This window comes from Petaurus breviceps, unplaced genomic scaffold (assembly GCF_028583685.1).
Source record: "Petaurus breviceps papuanus isolate PSGF00001 unplaced genomic scaffold, PetGlider_PUasm1.0 126, whole genome shotgun sequence".
NCBI classification, from domain to species: Eukaryota; Metazoa; Chordata; class Mammalia; order Diprotodontia; family Petauridae; genus Petaurus; species Petaurus breviceps.
Window position 1 is genome coordinate 54,607,929 of NW_027185655.1, and position 13,887 is coordinate 54,621,815.

General features: G+C 41.2%; 1 pseudogene; it reads right to left on the reverse strand.

Annotated features, from left to right (window-relative positions):
- Positions 1-1,517: 1,517 nt before the first annotated feature.
- Positions 1,518-3,448, reverse strand: LOC138167373 (60 kDa heat shock protein, mitochondrial pseudogene; annotated as a pseudogene).
- Positions 3,449-13,887: the final 10,439 nt, after the last annotated feature.

A 13,887-nucleotide genomic window follows, 5' to 3' on the forward strand; every position in this document is an offset into this window, starting at 1 on the left:
GCCCAATCCCATGGCTGGTTCAGTCCAGTGAGAATACACTCCTAATGACTGGACTGTGTGTGTGGTTCTGACTACAGCTCCCAGTGTATCCATGCCCGCAGCTTTGTCACTCCCTTTTCACCACAGGACTTTGAGGTAGGTAAAAATGGTAAGTATGGGTGATGTCCTTCTGACTCACACAGAAATTAGACTTAAGTGAGGAAGAGTTGCATAAAGGTGTTGGCCTCACTCAGTCTTTCAGAGTCATCAAAGTCAAGTGGCAAGATGAAAGTCAAGATGACTGGCGATGGCTTGGTGTCTTCTGCGTCTGATCAAGCTCTCAGTGCGTCACTGAACCTGCTTCGGCTGCCTTTGTGGCCACTGGAATAAATTGCGCTCATACAGATTCTGCCAGTGGGGGGAGTCTCCCTGTGCTTGGGGTAGACACCCCCTTAACTCGCTGACCACTTTGAGACTCCTAGGTTACCCTGAACCTAGTTTAGCCCATCTGCTGAAATGTTTCACCAGGGTGTGGCTGCTGTGTATGCTACAGCTTTTTGGAGCCACAGGTGAAAGTTAAGTGAATCAGGTGGACACCAAAGGAGCAGCCCTGAAAAGGGGTCAGCAGTCCTCACGTTGGAGCTGCTAGTCTTCCCTGAACACCCTTCCGCCCTGGCTCCCTATTACCACTAGGATCAAATATAAAGTCGCATTTGGCTCCTTTTAAAGCCCTTTCCATCCTGGACACTTCTACCTTTCCAGTTTAGACAAACTTTACTCCTTTCCTCTGATCAAGGAACTTTGGACTTCTGTTCTTTCCATGACATACTTCATGCCTTTCATTGGCCAATATCTGCCAAGCTCTCCCTCCTCAATTCTGCTTCCTGGTTTCCCTCTGCTTCAAGAATCAGCTTAACTCTCACCTTCTGCAAGAGGCCTCTCGTTCTCCCTACTACTAACGTTTTCCATCTGAGATTGCCTTCCATCTGCTCTGTATGGATCTTAGAGTTGTTTACATGTGATCTCCACCATTAGACTGTGAGTTCCTTGACAGCACGGACCATGTGTTTGTCTTTCTTTGTATCGCCAGCACTTATTATGCCTGGCACATAGTAAGAGCTCAATAAATGCTTGTTTTTTTTTTTTCTTAGACTTCAACATCTGGTCAGTGGGTTTTTATTTTCTTATGGTTTTAGTTCCACCAGTACATAGAAATAAGATAATACAGTTATTAACTTTAAACAATTTTATTACACAAAGGTCATCACATAATTGGATATTTCTCTACTTTGTACACAATTTTAATCTTCATCTGCACAGAAAGGCTGCTTCTGAACTTTCCTTCTAGTGATTGCAAATACTAAAATTCTGACCTAGCAGAATAATAGTAAAAATGCCTCAGCTGGTTTAAGTTGAAAGCAGAACATTGGTACATGGATCTTGCACCCAGTATTAGGAATGTACAAATGTCTTTATTAAAAAAAATATAAAATAAATTATCTTTATCATGGATAATGACAGCAGTAAACCATTACATATTTTGTCAACTGAAACCAGTAACTGATGGTTATAGTGATTTTCTCAAACATCAGCCTTTACTTCAGTCCTCCCTCCAACTGACTTCTCTGAAGTTAGCGAAGAACATTGCCTTGAGTCTTGCTTGCATCACAGATCATGATAAAGCATTATTCTAGGAAATTAGAACATGCCACCTCCCATGCCTCCGCCCATGCCACCCATCCCTCCCATGGCAGGTTCCTTCTCTTCTTTAGGAATTTCAGTAACAACAACTTCTGCTGTAGTTAACAGAGAAGCTACACCAGCAGCGTCCAACAAAGCAGTTCTTACAACCTTAGTCGGGTCAATTATTCCTTTTTCAACCATATTCACAAAATCTCCAAGCATGGCATCATAACCTATCTCTGAGGAGCTTTGTAAAATTTTCTCAACTATCAATGAGCCTTCAACACCCGCATTCTTAGCAATGGTCATTGCAGGGATTTTCAACGACTTCTTAATTATTTCTATTCCAATTTTTTGATCTTCATTAGCTGGAGTTAATTTCTCTAAGGCAGGAATGCATCGAAGCAATGCACAGCCTCCTCCCAGAACTATGCCTTCTTCAACAGCAGCACGTGTTGCATTGAGTGCATCAGTAACCCGGTCTTTCTTTTCATTCACTTCTACATCACTTGTTCCACCAACCTTTATTACAGCTACTCCATCAGAAAGTTTGGCCAAACGTTCATTTAACTTTTCTTTTTCATAGTCACTAGTAGTAACGTCTAATTGTTCAACAATTTCTTGAACACGTTTCTCAATTTGGGATTTTTCACCCTTTCCTTTCAAAAGCATGGCATCATCTTTTGTCACAATGACCTCTCCAACCTTTCCAAAGTCATGAGCTTGAATATCTTCAAGATTCAGAGTCAACCCCTCTTCTCCAAACACTGTACCACCAGTAGCAATAGCCATATCCTTAAGCTGGTTCTTCCTGTTGTCACCAAATCCCGGAGCTTTTACTGCAACAACCTGCAGCCCGACTTTTAGCCTGTTCAAAACCAGTGTACTTAGTGCTTCTCCATCGACATCTTCAGCAATTATGACTAAAGATTTACGGTGGGCATTTGCAATTTCAAGTGCAGGTACAATAGATTGGACACTAGAGATCTTTTTCTCACTTACGAGAATGTAGGCATCCTGGAATTCACATTTCTGACCTTTAGCTGTATTAATAAAATACGGAGAGATATAACCTCTATCAAACTTCATGCCTTCAATAATTTCCAACTCATCATCCAATGTTTTTCCATCCTTTACTGTGATGACACCCTTTCGTCCAACCTTTTTCATTGCATCAGATATTATGTTGCCAATTTCTCGGTCTCCATTTGCAGAAATTGTAGCAACCTGAGCAATTTCTTCAGGAGTTGTGACAGGTTTAGACTGCTTCTTAAGTTCAGCAATGACCGAATCAACAGCCAACATCACACCTCTCCTGATCTCCACTGGATTTGCTCCTTTGCTAATCTTCTCAAAACCTTCCTTAGCAATGGATCGTGCAAGGACTGTTGCTGTGGTAGTGCCATCCCCAGCCTCTTCATTTGTGTTATTGGCAACATCCTGAACTAGCCTGGCACCAATGTTTTTGTATTTGTCCTTCAAATCTATTGCTTTTGCAACAGTCACACCATCTTTTGTTACCTTGGGACTTCCCCAACTCTGTTCAATGATCACAGTTCTTCCCTTTGGCCCCATAGTAACGGCAACCGCATCAGCTAAAAGATGGGCACCTTGAAGCATTAAGGCTCGGGCATCTGCTCCAAATTTGACGTCTTTAGCATAAGCACGTGTCAGGTGGGGGGCCAGTGCCCTAGACACTGGCCTTATCTGACGAAGAACTGTAGACAACCGGAGCATTTCTGCGGGGGCAGGCGGACAAGCGCACCGTGCAGATCACCAACAACGAGTCAATAAATGCTTGTTGACTGGTTTCTTGACATTTTTCAGAGCCTACTGGCACCTGGACTGGCTGAGTCTGAGTGCTGCTGTTCCTGCACCACTCTGGCCTGGTCATTGCTATTCCTCAGGGTTTCCAATGTGAGCTCCTTGAGAACAGGGACCATCATACTTTTCCATTTATATCTCCAATACTTAACACAGCACTTTTCCCATAATAAATCATTGGGATGTTATATATAAGAGGAAGTTCTTTCACTTCTTGACCCCAGAAGACAAGACCAATAGGTGGAGTGGAAATTGCAGAAAGGTCAGTCTCCACTGGATGTAAATGAGGAATTTTCCAATAATTATAACTATCCAAATGTAATATACAGGCTTCCTTGGGAGGTAAGGGGATCACTCTCATTGGTTATTTTTTAGTAGAGGCTGCATGGTCACTTATTGGTGAAGTTTTACAAGAGTCACACATTTCAAGAAAGAAGGTTAGAAAGAAGTACAATAAGGATAGCTTTGAAAATCACTGGTTGGATTTATATACTTAAAAAGAAAAACAATCTGGGGGTGGCTAGGTGGTGCAGTGAATAGAGCACCAGACCTGGAGTCAGAAGGACCTGAGTTCAAATCTGACCTCAGACACTTGACACAGACACACTTACTAGCCGTATGACCTTGGGCAAATCACTTAACCCCAATTGCCCTCCAAAAAGAAAAAAAAAAACTAAACAACCTGGACACAATAATGAGCTGTAGTTTTATGTACAATCTTCTTTTTCTTTTTTTTTTTAACATTTATTTTTAAAACTTTGGGTTCCAAAATTTTTTCCCTTCTTCCTTTCCTCAACCTCTCCCACTGGGAAGATAAACAATTCAATATAGGTTGTACAATATAGGTTTATTCAAATCATTTCCATAGTAGATATATAGTGAAAGACTAACTATTTTTCCCTCCATCCTATCCTGCCCCCCACTTTATTCTATTTTTTCCTTTGACCCTGTTCCTTTTCAAAAATGTTTGCTCCTACCTGTCCTCCCCCTCCAATCTGCCCTCCTATCATCCCCCCTCTTTTCCCCTACCCCCTTATTTTCCTGTAGGGTAAGATACCCAATTGGGCAGGTATGTTATTCCCTCCTTAAGCCAAATTCAATGAGAATAAGGTTATCCCATTCCCTTTCACCTTCCTGCTCTTCCCCTCCATTGTAACAGTTTTCTCTTGCCTCTTTTAGATGAGATAATTTACCCTAATCTATCTCTCCCTTTCTTCTTCGCCCAATAAACACATTTTTCACCTCTTAATTTTATTTTTAGATATCACTCCTTCCTATTCAACTCATCCTGTGCCCTCTATGTGTACATGAACATACATATGCCCACACTCACATATATTAATATATACTTACACCCTCCTATATATACATATATATGGATGCATACATACATACATTTATATATATATATATATGTGTGTGTGTGTGTGTGTGTGTGTGTGTGTGTGTGTGTATCCACACACATATATATTCCCTTCAACTATGCTCATACTGAGAAAAGTCTTATGAGTTATAATTATCGTTTTTCCATGTAGGAATGTAAATAGTTCAGCTTTAATAAGTTCCTTATGATTTCTTTTCCCTGTTTATCTTCTCATGCTTCTCTTGCTTCTTGTATTTGAACATCAAATTTTCTGTTCAGCTTTTTCTTTTCTACTATGTATATTGTTTTTCTGTCATTTTAGTCATGGCCAATTCTTTGTGACCCTATTTGGGGTCTTCTTGGCGAAGATACTAAAGCAGTTTTGCCATTTCCTTTTTCAGTTCATTTTACAGATAAGGCAACTGAGGTAAACAGGGTTAAGTGACTTTCCCAGGGTCACACAGCTAGTGTTTGAGGACAGACTTAAACTTAGGAAGAGGAGACTTCTTGACTTCAGGCCCAGCACTATATCCACTGTGCCACCTAGCTGTCCATGTATGTGGAAATGCCCTTTAAAAAATGTCTGTCACATTCAGAATACAAATAAATTTAAATCAGAAGTTTCTCTTGGATTAAATGGGATTTGAAGCTCCTTTAAGCTCTGGAGATAATTTTGCAATTCTCTTCTTTATAAACATGAACTCAGAAGGAAAAAAGGAAGTTAAAGCAAGTAAGAAAAACAGCCTAAACAACTCACCACTCCTAGCAACATTACCCAGATTGTATGTTGCTGTAAAAGGCAATATTGGAACAAACACATCAGATAATGCCTAAAGGTTTGTAATTTATTGTTCCATGAACTTGCCTCTGGGTAAAGTACACCCCATTAGACTCGTATATGACAATAATAACTCAGCAAAATGGTAGAGACAGATATGTGTATCTATGAGCAGAGTCAATAAAATCTTGTTTGGTTTCTGGGCTTATAAATGAATTCTGAGCTCTCTTATGGAGACTTAATTAAATGATGTATTTTGTCCAGATGGATGTGAGGAATGGTCTTTAGAAGAAGGTGGTAATTTCTCAAACTGTGGGTCACAACTCTCTAAAAATAGGGTAGGGGGGCAGCTAGGTGGTACAGTGAGTAGAGTGCTGGCCCTGGAGTCAGGAGGACCTGAGTTTGGATCCAGCCTCAGACACTTAACACACACAAACAAAAAACCTTAGCCATGTGACCTTGGGCAAGTTACTTAAACCAACTGCCCTCCAAAAAATAAGAAAAAAATAAAAATAGGGTAGGACAAAAAGGAGCAGAAAACCAGAACCAAATGTTTCCTCTATGGAGCCTCTCCTAACCATCTGAGAGAGGTGACATACAGAGGCAAAGCTGCTGGGAGGCAGGAGTTAAGGCTGGATGACAGAGCTGATACGTGGCTATGAGCTGGCTGGCTTGATTGGGTCTTTTCTTCCCTTCTTCTGTTTGGAGCATATACCTTGTTAGGGCTCTAGGAATGCACTAGCAAAGAGACCCATGGACTGCTGGTTTGGTTTTTGTCCTTTGTATTCAAAGAGGATCAAAACAACATCACGATGTTGGCATCAGTGTGTGGTGTGGCCAACTGTGGCTGATCAGACCAGTGCGAGCTCAGAAGGCTCTAACACAGGTCGGGCACAAATAGTCCACAGGAACATTTGGAGTGGAGATGTCTCTAAATTTGCACACCTCACGTTTCTTCTGAGCTCCTGCAATTCTGCTTTACTCATAGAGCCCCGAGCCTTTTTTGATGTACATGCCAGCTGAGAAGCAGAGGCTGCTTGGCACTTCAGGAATGCTGAAATGCTGCTCTCCGCTGGGTTGAGATGCCAGCTCTTCTCTTTCTCAGTGCCGTCCAGGAGCTTAGTGTCTTTCTCATGGTGCACTTTCTGCTCCCTGTCCCCTCGACTCCTAGTTTGCCTGGTTCTCCCCATTGCAACCACTATGGCCTCAGGACTGTTTGTTTTTGTCACTGCTGATGGTGCTGGGGCAATACAGGAATGAGTTTTCTGATTAAAATAATTGTTGAAGTACTGATTTTCATGATCTTTATGGAAGATGGTGAGTGCAGGGGTGCAAGGGTGAGGAGGAATCAGGGTTTATAGGATGCCTCATGGAATAATGAGATAGAGGACCTTGATAATATAAATAATGCTAAAACAAAGTTCTGTAAAGATGACTCCTCAATTCATGCAGTAGTCAGTCCCATACATTTGGGACAATGATGCTGGGATGCCTCCTGGAAACACCCTCTGTCTGCCTAACTCTCTGTATATATAGGGCACAGTGGCTGTTGAAGAACACTTTGCTTTCATTCATTACTGATAATTCTGTTTTTTTTTTTAAGCAATTGGGGTTAAGTAACTTGCCCAAGGTTACAGGGCCAGGTTTTTTTTTGTGTGTGTGTTAAGTATCTGAGGCCAGAACCAATCCTGGGTCCTCCTGATGCCGGGGCCGGCACTCTTACTCACTGCGCCACCTAGCTGTCCTATGATTCTGGTTTTCAAACTAAAAGATGAATCATATCAATCAATGAACCCACTAATCCACAAGCATTAAAAAAAAAGTTTTATTGATGTATTTTTTTAAAAAGCAATCAGGGTTAAGTAACTTGCTCAAGGTTACATGGCCAGTTATTTCTGGGTGTGGTGCTGAGTATCTGAGCCTGGATTTGATCCCCAGGTCATCCCGACACTGGAGCCGGTGCTCTTACTTGCTGAGCCACCTGGCTGCCCCTGATGTATTTTGTTGCTACATTACAAACACTTACAGATTAGTTCCACTCCATGACAGGTCTCTTGTAACAAAGTTAGGTGGAACAGTGGATCAAGTGCTGAATCTAAAATCAGGAAGATCTGAGTTTAAATCCAGTAGTCTATACTTATTAGCTGTGTGACTCTGGGCAAGTCATAACCTCTCTTTGTCTCAGTTTTCTCACCTGAAAGTGGGAATAATAATAGCACCAATCTCACAGGGTAGTTGTGAAGATCAAATGAGATAATATTTGTAAAGCACTTGGGAAGACTTACAATACTGTATAAATGCTACCTGTTGTTATCATTAAAACAAATAAGTAAAACATTATGATAACCTTATCTGAAAGTACATGAAAGGGCATTCCACATCTGTAGCATTCCCTCACCTCTCTATTTTTATTTGGTTTTAATTACTAATTCATTTATTGAAAAAGTTATTTTAATTACTTTATTCTCCTTCCCACCTCTTATCCCTTGAAAAAAAAAGAAAAGAAAAACAAATTCCTAACAATCATTCATAGTCAAGTGAAACAAATTCCCTATTGGAAGTGCCCAGTGGGTAATTTCTGATGTGGGACTGGAACTCAGGAGAGAGCTCAGGGCTAGATACAAAGGTCTCATGCACCTGCATTCTAGCAGAAGGAATCAATAGTGACAATCACCCCCAAGAGAAAGAACAGAGTTAAATAATAAAGAGGCTTCTTGATATCTGTGTCTAGTTTAAATGTTTCAAAAGCTCCATGATTTTACTTGTAGGGCTATTATACCCCCTACTTTTGGCTCACTCTTTGCTTTACCATATTGCTTCATGAATTGCCAGGCCTGAAGAAATTCATCACTTGGCAACCAACTCTTTGGTGCTGTCTCTTCTCAAAGCTAAGCTGGTTTTTGAATGGTAGACACGCAGTCTATCACCAGACCTGCTGTCAAAGCCTTCTCAGCTTGATACGATCTTCCAGAGTTTGTATAACTCCTCTGGGCTGACTTTCCAGAACCCAGAGTCACCTCCATACCCTGAGGAAGCATCAAATGAAAGTTCAGAGGGAGGATCTGTGTCACACCCCTAGTGAATTATATTAGGCGGCATGTCATAGTGGAGAGAGAATTGGACTGGGAACTAGGAAGATTCACCTCTGACACATACTGACTATGTGAACCTGAGTAGCTCACAACCTCTCATGTTCTAGGCATTTCTCTAATACTGGAAGTTGCATAAAAGGCACAGATCTACCATGATGGAGGAAACATAAGGGCTCCTTACACAGATCAAGTCACAGGTTGGTAAAAGTAAATATATCAGCAGATCACACTTGAGTCTGATGCCATAAGAAAGAAAACTTCAGAAAATCCACAGTAGTAGGAGGGGAAATTAGAAGCAAAGTTTTACCAAAGTCTTAACCCAATTAGGAAAAAGTAAATAAGCACGTATTAAGTCCTAATATCTGCTAGCCACAGCGCTAAGTGCTTTACAAATATCTCATTTGAACCTCACAACAACCCTAAGTGGTAAGTGCTCTTATCCCCCATTTTACAGTTGAGGAAACTGAGGCAAAGGTCAAGTGAATTGGCCAAGGTCACACATCTAGTAGGTGTCTGAGGTCATATTTGAACTCATATATTCCTGCCTCCAGAATTCTACTTCTTACCACAAGCAATCAACAGCGACAGTCATTCAAAGGACTAAATAACATTGATGTGGCAGGTAGTTCTTTCCCCATTATATACTTCTACAAGAGTCTTGGAGTTAAAAATATTCAACAAAATGTCCAATTGTGTGATAAAAAGCAGAAGAGTCCTTATCTCTCTTCATTTCCAGACTCTTCAATAATTTGTATCAAATTTTGTGCCTTCTGAAATGCTTTCTATTTACTTAGTGAGGCATTCAGTACCTCTTTTCTTCCTCATTTTCCTTTGGAAACACTAAGCTAGCTCTGGACATGTGTGCATCAACCACATGAACTGGCTTTGTCGTTTGAATGCCAAATGTATGCTTGTCAAAAAGACTATTTTATGGAGAACTCACACAGGGCAAGCACTCTCAAGGTCTCTCTTGAGAATTTTGGTCTTGATTGTGATGTGGAGACACTGGCACAGGACTGCCCAGCATGGCGTACCCTCAGTCAGAGAAGGTGCTGTGCTCTACTGGCAAAGCAAAAGAAAGTGAGAAGCTCAGATTTAGAGGATTCACCCCAAATGTTCGCAGCGACTATTTGCTCCCAACGTTTGGGAGAGCATTCTGAACTCCCGTTAGCTCGATCAGCTACAGCTGGATACACTATACATGGACTCTAGCCTAGTGATGTCATTTTGGTCCTCCTTGAGGACAAAGGACAATAACCAGGCATTGTTTTGGAATCACAGACTATGGAAGCTGGAAGAGCCTCAGGGTTCCTCTAGTTCAATCTCCCACCCTATGACATCCCTGAGAGGTGGTCAGTCATCATTCCTTGTAACTAAACTATCATGATGGGGAAGCTTATGACCTTGTGAGATATGCCATTCCACTGCTGAGCAGCTCAAAGGACTAGGAAGGGGCTGTGGTTGTTTTTGAAGAATATATTGAGGGGCAGCTAGGTGGTGCAGTGAATAGAGCACCGACCCTGGAGTCAGGAGGACCTGAGTTCAAATCCAGCCTCAGACACTTGACGCAAAAATTAGCTGTGTGACCTTGGGCAATCCACTTAACCCCAACTGCCCTGCCTTCCCCTTTCCAAAAAGCAAAAAGAGAGAGAGAGAGAGAGAGAGAGAGAATTTATTGAGCCCCAACCTGCCTGTTGGCAACTTCCAGCTGTTGGTCCTAGTTCCGCCCTTTTGGATACTCAGAATGTTTGATCATTCATTTACATTAAAGCTCTTAAAAACGACTGAAGTCAGCTGTTCTGCCTTTTCCCACTCTCGCCCCTCACCCCAAAGTTTCTCTTCCTTCACTATCTTGACCACATTTCTCTGAATATGTGACAGATTGTCAGTTTCTCCCCCCAGATGTGGCAGCCCAAGAAAACACAATTTCTGACATAGTCTGTCCAGGGCAGAGACTATAATCTCTCTTGTACTAGACACTGTGTTTCTATGACTGTAGCTGCTGGTGGCGTTAGGCTGCCATGTCACGTAGGCTGAACTTACACTCAACCACAGACAATGTGGTACACTGGAAAGAAGGATGGCTCTGCCATCAGAGAACCATCAGAGAACATTTGAATACTGGCTTGGGTACTTACTTGTGGGACTTTAACCCTCAGGGCCTTTGCTTTCCTGTCTATAAAGGGAGGGGTTTGGTTTTGATGGCTTGCCGGGTCCTTTTTATTGCTCAATCTGTGATTCTAAAGCCATTAAGTCTTTTTGCAATTGAACTTTTATTTTTATTTTTTTGCTTTTTGGAGGGCAATTGGGGTTAAATGACTTGCCCAAGGTCACACGGCTAGTTTTTTTTGTGTTAAGTGTCTGACGCTGGACTTGAACCCAGGTCCTCCTGACTCCAGGGCCTGTGTTCTATTCACTGTGCCACCTAGCTGCCCCTTGAACTTCTTTTAAACCCTGTTCCCAAACTTTATACCCATACTTGTGATTTTTCAAGCCCGAGCACAGGACTTTGCATTTATTCGTATTGTAATATGGCCTGCCTTCTCCCCAGGGGTGCTGTGAGAGTTAGTCACCTGCGTATTCTTCAGCCAGGATCTCAGGTGGGTGGTGTGCATCACTTTTGCTTCTCTGCCTCCGTGTGAATGGCTAACTCTCTCATTCACCTTAGGGCTGTACTTGGGTTTCCACCAATCAGATTCCTCAGCTTATTACTCCCATCTATTCATCCCTTGCTTTTTGTCACATAACAGGGTGTGTACGTTGATGATTCACCTCTTGCAAAGTTATTTATTTGCAATGCATTTAATCATATTAGATAAAAGGTAATAAAAGTGAAAGCATTGCTCACCTATAAGATAACAACACATTGTATTTGGTACCCAGACTCTTCCTAAGTCAAAAAACCTTTTCCTGGAGGAAGTCTTTGTCCCCAAACCCCAGTAATGAGCTAAGTGTCACTAGATGGTAGGGATCAATATCAGTCCAAAACCATCCCACCTCCTAAAACTCAAGTATGTGTTAATTAGCTCAGGGTTTATAGAGCTAGAGAAACGTGAGGCAACTCTCCTGGTCAGAACTTCATGGACAAGTAGGACATGGGATGCTGGGAGGGAATCTGTGGATGTCTTCTACACAGAAATGCTTCACCTGGATGTCCAGCTAGCTGGCACATGTGTCTCTTAAGACTACTAATTTACATTGTGTTGGTTTATCTCATGGTTCCCGTCCATCAAGATACTTGGAGCTATTGAATTTCAGTAGGGAGAACGTTGAAATCTATAAAATGTGAAAAGATTAATGTAGGTCTGTAAAATTATGTAAACTACCATATTAATCCGAAAATAGGTTGGTCCTGAAGTAGAATTCCTAAAATAAGATTTCTTTGGAAAGAAGGAATGGAGAAACCTATAGGTATGCAATGAAAAATAAACTAATATGGGGCACATTCATTATATATGAGCCAGATTTTGTGAAGATGAGGTGAATGGACTATATTTGGCCCAATAAAGTAATTTGTTCAGGCATTAGTAGAGAAATATGTTTTATGATTCTGCTTTTAGAAGATTTAGCATACATAATAATATTCCCACATTATTCCCATGTGTACCTATTGTCTCTAATGTCTGAGACCAAAATTCCCATTGAGATTTACTGTAATTCAATTTGGGGATTTTAGTGGAATTAGAGGGAATTTGTGGAATTCTTAGGTCAGTCCATGTGAGAAGGTAAAGAGTTTTATGCTGTGTCAGCAAGCTACTAAGTATGATTATTGCTAATGGCTGATAGCGGTGTTAGGCCAAGGGTGAAACAGTCAGCAGCTGAGAGGTCTATCAAATCAAGGATAAGACAGATGGAGTGGACCATGAGAGGAGAAAACATCTAGAAGAAAATGCGTAGAGGGACAGAAATTCCTCTGGTGTTGAACAGGACAATGTTTCCAGTTCAGCTGGCACAAATGAAGATTCCTAGGGGTATGTGTGTGTGTGTGTGTGTGTGTGCACGTGCACGTGTGTGTGTGTGTGTGTGTGTGTATTTAGGAGTAAACTGGACAGAGAAATCTGATAGGGAAATTTAGTGTGTCAAAGTATTGTAAAATGACATTCAGAATAGGGAGAATTAGAGATAAATATCATAGCTTTAGAGCTGAAACAAACCCCAGAGATCCTATAGTCCAACCCCTTCATTTTCTAGATGAGAGACTTGAGATCAAGAGAGGTTTAATAACAAGTTCAAGGTCACACAAGTAGTATCATTTGAACTAGTAAGTAGTGTTTGAACCCAGATCCTCTGACAACAAAGCCAGTGTGTTTCCTAGTATACCACACTGCCTCTGAATACAAACCTTCCCTGTGGCCGAGTTGTCTGGAGATACCTCAAGCTGACCTCTCAGCAGGAATAAGTTAAAAACCTCACAAGGAAAGATTGTATAGTGGATAGAGCACAGGATAAAGTCAAGAGACCAGAGTTCTACCTCAAACACTTATAATCTCTGATAATGGACCAGTCAATCCTTTAAAGCCTCTGATTCCTCATCTGTAAAATGGGAATAATAGTAATTTCAACACCTTTGTCACAGAAAGAACTTTGTGATCCTTAAGACACAAATGTGAATGAGTAGTCTAATCTCTTATCCTTATGGAAATACACAAAAGAGTTCAAGAGAGCTGTATTAACTGGTTCCTTGTACTTGATAAATTCTTTTGTGAAAAGCTAGGGCCTAGAATGATCCAGACATGCTTCCAATTCTAGAAGAGCTCAGAAATCACTGTCACATACTAATTACCAAAGAAGGTTTGGGGCTCTGTTTTTGGGAAGCATAGCACATATAGACTCTGAGCTCATACTCTTAAGCCCCACTTGAACTGGCAGGTCAGATGCCCAGAGCAAGGTTATCTATACTCCCTTGGGAGTTCTCTGGTAACCCCAAGAGATCGCCTCTAATATATATGTTGCCTCTAGCCTCCATCAGGTATACTCTCTTCAGTATCAGTCAATCCTTTACCATGTCCTCAATATCATCTGACCAGTGATTAGCAACCCTAATATCAGTTTGTTCATTGTTATCTCATTGACCAGTAACATTAACTAACTTTTACAAAGGTATATTTACTGAAAAGATACAGCAAAATTTGAAGTGTGTGTGTGTGTGTGTGTGTGTATTCTAAAAC